Here is a 6,458-nt window from a genome sequence, read left to right as displayed (position 1 = left end):
CCCAATGTTTCAACCGAAACAAATCAAGTTTCTAAAGTTTGTTATTCTAGGCAGAATTAGGAGAACTCACAAAAATGGAACTATGACTAATGATCAACATCAAATTGCCGTTAGTCACCAACTTTGACTTTGCACTTTTAGTTCTCAATATTTTGATTTTGAATCATTATATTTTTCTAATTTTAAATAGTGATATTATGGTTTTAGCATGAATTGAGACGCAAATTAGAATGAAATAGTATTAAATAAGTTATAAGAATTCTAATTAATCTGATTTTTTTTATTTTTATTTCATTTATTCATGCTCATAATGTATCATAGTTTAAATTTTGGTATCTCTCACACACACACTACTGTTTCTCATTATCAATTATAATTGATTAAGAGTTTTATTATTGTTATTTCTAATGATAATTTAAATAATTAATTAAATATCCTTTTAAAATATAAAGTATATATACTTTTGATAAATTAACTTGACTTTTTTTTATTTTTTAGCATTTTAATGGGTTGTGAGTTGATTTGACATGAAGTTGGCATGTTATGCACATTATATGGACTATTAAATAATTATCAAGGTATATAGATATTAAAATAAATGCTTTAAAACTTTAATATTGGAATGTTAATTTCTAATTGGTAGAAAAATAACAAAAAATAAAAGATAATTTTCTTAAGAATTCCTAAAATTACTTCACATTATTGCTTACCTCCACTAGATTTATAAGTATAATGGCTAAGCATAAGAATGTCAAGAACTTGAAGCCTACGTGTACAAGACATGCAATAGTTTTTATAGTAGTAACATTGGCGGCACATTCTGGACCCAGAAAGAATTATAGTTTTGGTACCTAATGTTAAGCTTAGTTTTTCAGTGTCGCACATCTTTAGGGAAGCAAACTCCTCAGCCGACAGGATGGCTAATTTGCATTGGGGGTCCGATTTCTTTTGCACGTCGCATCAGCAACTGCCGGGTGCGGTTGGATCCTCTGTGCTTCTTGACGCTAGGGAGGTATTCTATGTCCGTCATCTTTCAGCAGTGCCTTCGGGATAGTTCTCTGGATAGCTGTCCGCCTGTTGGCGCCAATGTTTTAAAAACCGGACCGTTAATTGAACCGGTGAAGTGAAAGGGTCGAGGTTCAACCGGTCGGACCGGTTCAACCCCGATTCAATGAATTTTTTAAAAAATAATTTATATAAATATATATATGCACAAAATAAGACATGTAATGGATAATTTAATACTTTATATGATGAAAAGTTTACTATTTTCGAATAACCTAAATTTTTAAAAATAAATTTTTTAAATTATAAGTTAAAACAAATAAATTTCATCTCAATTTCAATTATATCTATCAAAAAAATCTTAAATCCAATCCAAAAATATCACAATATTTGAAATTATACAAAATTTACGTCTATAAGAATTTAGACATTGTGAACTTAAATTTTAATTTACATTTTGGAATTTAAATTTACAATTTAAAAAAGGAAGTTTGGAGTTCGAAGAAAATCAAGAGAATTGAAAATAGAAATGCAAATTTGATAAGAAACAAAAAATGAGATAAAAGTGAGTGGTTGTGGTATTAAATAAATTGGGTTAAAGAAAAATAATTCTTTTTTAACTTTTTTAAATTTAATGGACAAAAACAAAATTAAAATATGGAAGAAAACATCAATAAATTAAAAATAAAGAGGTTTGATTAAAAAATGAGTGGCAAAAGAAAAGATGATAGAGAGAGAGAGAGAAAGAGTTGAAGATTAAAAAGAAAGAGCCATGAAATGATGATATTTTGTAAGAAAAATGGAACAAAAGAAATATGAGTATTTGTTTTATATAAATAAGTTATCAAAAAAATCTAATAAGATGTGATGGTGCAATGGTTACTACATTGGTCTTCTATTTCAAAGGTCTTGAGTTCGAATCTTAATAACTACATTTTGCAAAACTAAAAAAAAAAAAAAAGTGGAAAACTCAAAAACCGGGAATTACCGGTTCAAATCCGGGTCGGAGGTTTTCGCGGTCCGACCGGTTTTTGACCGGTTTCTTGACAAAGTCAAACCTAGCATTGAACCGGACCGGAGCCATGGCCGGTTCGCGGTTCAACCGGTCGAACCGGCCGGTCCGGTCCGGTTTTCAAAACACTGGTTGGCGCCCAATGTACACTCTGTTGGATTTCAATAAAAGCAGTAGTTGATTAAAAAAAAAAACAATAAGCTTAGATTATAAAATTAGTATTCTCTTTTTCTTCCACTACTCTGTGTTTTATCATCCAATTATAACTTATTTAACAAAGATATGCTATTTAGGCTACAATTATGTTGTGCCAATATAAAGTGTTTATGAAATTTTATATTAACACAACATAATTGTAGCCTAAATAGCCTATTAAAATGCCAAATTATAGGGATATTTTAATGCCAAATTAAAGTATTTTAACGCCTATTAATAGCCTATTTTAATGCCAAAGTTTACATTTTAAACTCAATTAATAACCTATTAAAATGCCGAAAAAAAGATCAACTTAATTTACAAAAATTATATATTCCTTATATTTAAAAAGGATATTTAATTAAGTTTTTAAATTATCATTAGAAATAAAACTAATAAAATTCATTATCAAATAATTATTAATAGTGAGAAACAATAATATACATGTATTATACCAAATTTGAGACTACTATGCAAAAGAAAAGAAACATATGATACATTATTAGCATGAACAAATGAAATAAAAAGAAGTTCAATCAAAATTCTTATTACTCGTTAATACCATTTCATTCTAATTTGCCTCTCAATTTATACTAAAACTCTTAATATCACTATTTAAAAATTAAGGAAATATAATGATTCAAAATCAAAACATTAGGGACCAAATATGCAAAGTCAAAGTTGTGTTGACTAGTGGTAATTTGATGTTGATCATTAGTCATTGTTTCAATTCCCTTAGTTGTCCTAAATGTGCCTAAAATTATAAAATTCGGGGATTAGATTTATTTTGACCGAAACATCTGGAACTGATTTGGTACACATGCCAAATATTAGGGACCAAAAGTATAATTCTCCATCTGGACCAATATGTATATGTGGTTTAAAGGTTGAAACCGAGCCAGCATAAAACTTTAGGGAAAAAAAGATGTAATTCTAAATTTTTTAAAGCATTTTTTATTATTATATGAGTAAAAGGCTATAAATTTATAAACGTAATGTGATTACCTAATCACAGAGTTAACATATAATTATTATTAACAAGAAGACAATTATTTGACCATTTTATTTTGTAACTTTAACATGTTAGACGTGTAAATTAATTATATTCAATATTGTTAGATTGGTCCATTTTTATTCAGTTGAGCCTTAGTCGTCTTCTTGTTTTATACTTTCAATGCTATACAAGTGAAAAGATTCTCTGTTATATGTAAAGCGAGTATCAGGTGTCTGGTGTAAAACAATATGTCAATATTTTGCTAAGTTTACACTCCTATTAAATGTGGCACTATAACATAAAAAAAAATAAGGGATTTTTTAACGGGTGCCCTAACATTCACCTAACCTACCACATATATATATACATATATATATGCATACACATGTATATACTAACAATTATTATGCTACCTTGCATATATATATTTTTTTCTATTCAATCTTACTTACTCTCCCTTATATTTATTTAATTTTCTTAATTAATCTTATATTTCTAAAAATATAACACCTGAAATATATTTTGATGAGTACCGTATGGGTCTGTTAGACAGACCGAAAAAATAAATAAACAAAAGTCTTCCACAAGCAGCCATGGGAAACAATCAGTTTTGCATGGCTTCATCACCGTCTATAACCAACGCCGTGATATCATTTTCTCTGCATTAGATTCAATGGATTGAATATTTTTCTAAACAAAAAGTTTTTTTTCTTTTTTGGGGATGCGATGGCATTGTTGTAGTGAATCTTTCAGCATAATCTTGGAAATGTTCATAACTGCATCTGATCATGAAGTTGTAGTCCATTGACATGAACTGAGTACCATGATTCATTGTCCCAAACTAATCACAAGGAATTCAACTTACCAATGTTCTAATTTGGCCTCAACTATTAGATAATTTGACTTTTCAATGTGTTTTCAAGGGGTCCTTAAGTCCAAGGCCAGGTAGGATTATTTTCCTTTTTTTTTTTCTCACTAGTGATAATGATGCGAAGGATGACAATAGTAACAAAATATATAAAGTTAATATCATGTTTTTGAAAGTGGAGTTATCTAAAGATTCTGTTTCTAAATTGCATCATTCTATAGTTCATTTAGACTCTTGAAAGAACAGATTTGTCATATTAAACATAGAGAGAGGGAGACAGATATCACATAAAAACAAGGGGGCGCTTGGTTCAAGCTTAGGAATTGGAATTGTAATTGGAATCATACAAAAAAACTTAGTATGGGTTTTGGACAAAGGTATGATTACAAATGGGGGTGCTTGGTAAATATTGGTAAGGAATGGGTATCAAATTTAATAATCAATTTTTTACCTTTAATTTCTTTTTTCTTTTCATATCTTTCTTCTTCCTCGTTCAAATGCTTATCCCAGATACTCATCCACCATATATATATTCATATATAAATATTAATTATCTGTTTAAAATATATTTATAAATATAAATATAAATATAAATATATTTATATTTATATAAATAAATAAATATATTTATTTATATAAATTTATAAATATATTTATTTCAATTTTGTTTTATAATATGTATATTAATATATATTAATATGTATATTTCAATTATGTATATTATATATTATATCAATTGAAATAAATAATATATATTTATATATAAATATTTTTGTTTAAAATATATTTATATATATTTATAAATTTATTTATATTTATATTTATATAAATATATTTGTTTATATATATTTATATAAATATATTTATTTCAATTTGTATATTTCAATTAATATTTATATTTTAATATATATAAATTATATTAATATTAATATGTATATTTCAATTATGTATATTAGATATATTATATCAATTGAAATAAATAAATATATTTATAAATATATTTATATAAATATATAAATATATATTTCAATTTTTTTATAATATTTATAATAATATATATTTAATATACATATTAAATATATATTAATATACATATAAATATATATATTAATATACATATTATAAAATAAAATAGAAATAAAAAATATTATATATATAAATAAATAAATATTAATATATAGAAACAGAGTCAGTATATATTTAAAAAAAATCCCAAAAATAAATTTTTTTTTAAGATTTGGGAATCAAATGTGGGATTCATCAAAACCCTCCAATCTACTTGGGTATTGAGAGTGGCTGATTTTTCATGAATCATTCCAAGATTTCAAAACCTATATCCATTAGCCAAGCAACAATTTTGGGGTTCAATCCAATTCTTGATTCCTATACCCTCCAACCAAGCACCCCCTTAATGGTTAAAATTATAAATACCATCCTTGGATTTGACCAAGAGCATCCACGTAGAATCAAACTCATAAACAATTTAGGGACTTTATAGAAACTTCTAAAAGTTAAGGTATTGAATATAAAAAGAAAAAAGTTCAAGTACCATTTGTGGGATATAGCGAAATTATACATTGTGCAAGATGTAATTACTATGGGAAAGTGTGTCATATGTGTGGTTATGTTGGTTTTTAGGCTCTGACACCAATTGATGTGATCCTTGATCCACAAGAACTAAGGAGACGACGCGCGGAAGCAAAAACCCTAGACCTTAGAGGGCACGTTGCGAAGTTGATGGAGTCGAACCCAAACTTGGACCACTCAAGAACAGATGCAACGGTAGAGGACGCCACAATCAAGTGTGTGTGCTTGATTGATAAGTCAAGAAACAACCTATGATCAACTGTAGGGTGTTCAACTTAGCTTTCACAAGCTAAAAGGAAATTGCTTCAAGGAAGACAAATTTCTGGAAATTCTGTTATTGAACAACATCTTAATATTGCAAAAGAAAAAATGACTTACAAAAAACTTATATTGAAGGGTGAAAGTAATCTTATGTTTTTCATTCATCGACTCATTATTTATAGTGTTTATATGAAACAAACTAATACAATTTCAACTAACAATTCTCTAAAAATCTCAACAAACTACTTGATAACATAATTTTCTACTAGCAAATTTTAGTTAAAATATTTGTTAACAAACTAACATGATCTTTGGTTAACAAATATCACAACAACAAGATTTATTTAGCTACTAACTAAATTATTCTAATATCAAAAATAATTTAAAAATTTTGTAGAAAAAGTTGGCATATCTCAACACTCCTCCTTACCACTTTTGCTATAAATTCTAGATTACCTTCTCAAATCTTTGGACATTGTTTTGGACAAAACTTTTGTAAGAAGTTCTGCAACTAATGATTAGCCTTGTAATGAACT

The sequence above is a fragment of the Coffea eugenioides genome, chromosome 4 (assembly GCF_003713205.1).
Source record: "Coffea eugenioides isolate CCC68of chromosome 4, Ceug_1.0, whole genome shotgun sequence".
NCBI classification, from domain to species: Eukaryota; Viridiplantae; Streptophyta; class Magnoliopsida; order Gentianales; family Rubiaceae; genus Coffea; species Coffea eugenioides.
Note: the sequence above shows the minus strand (reverse complement) of the source record.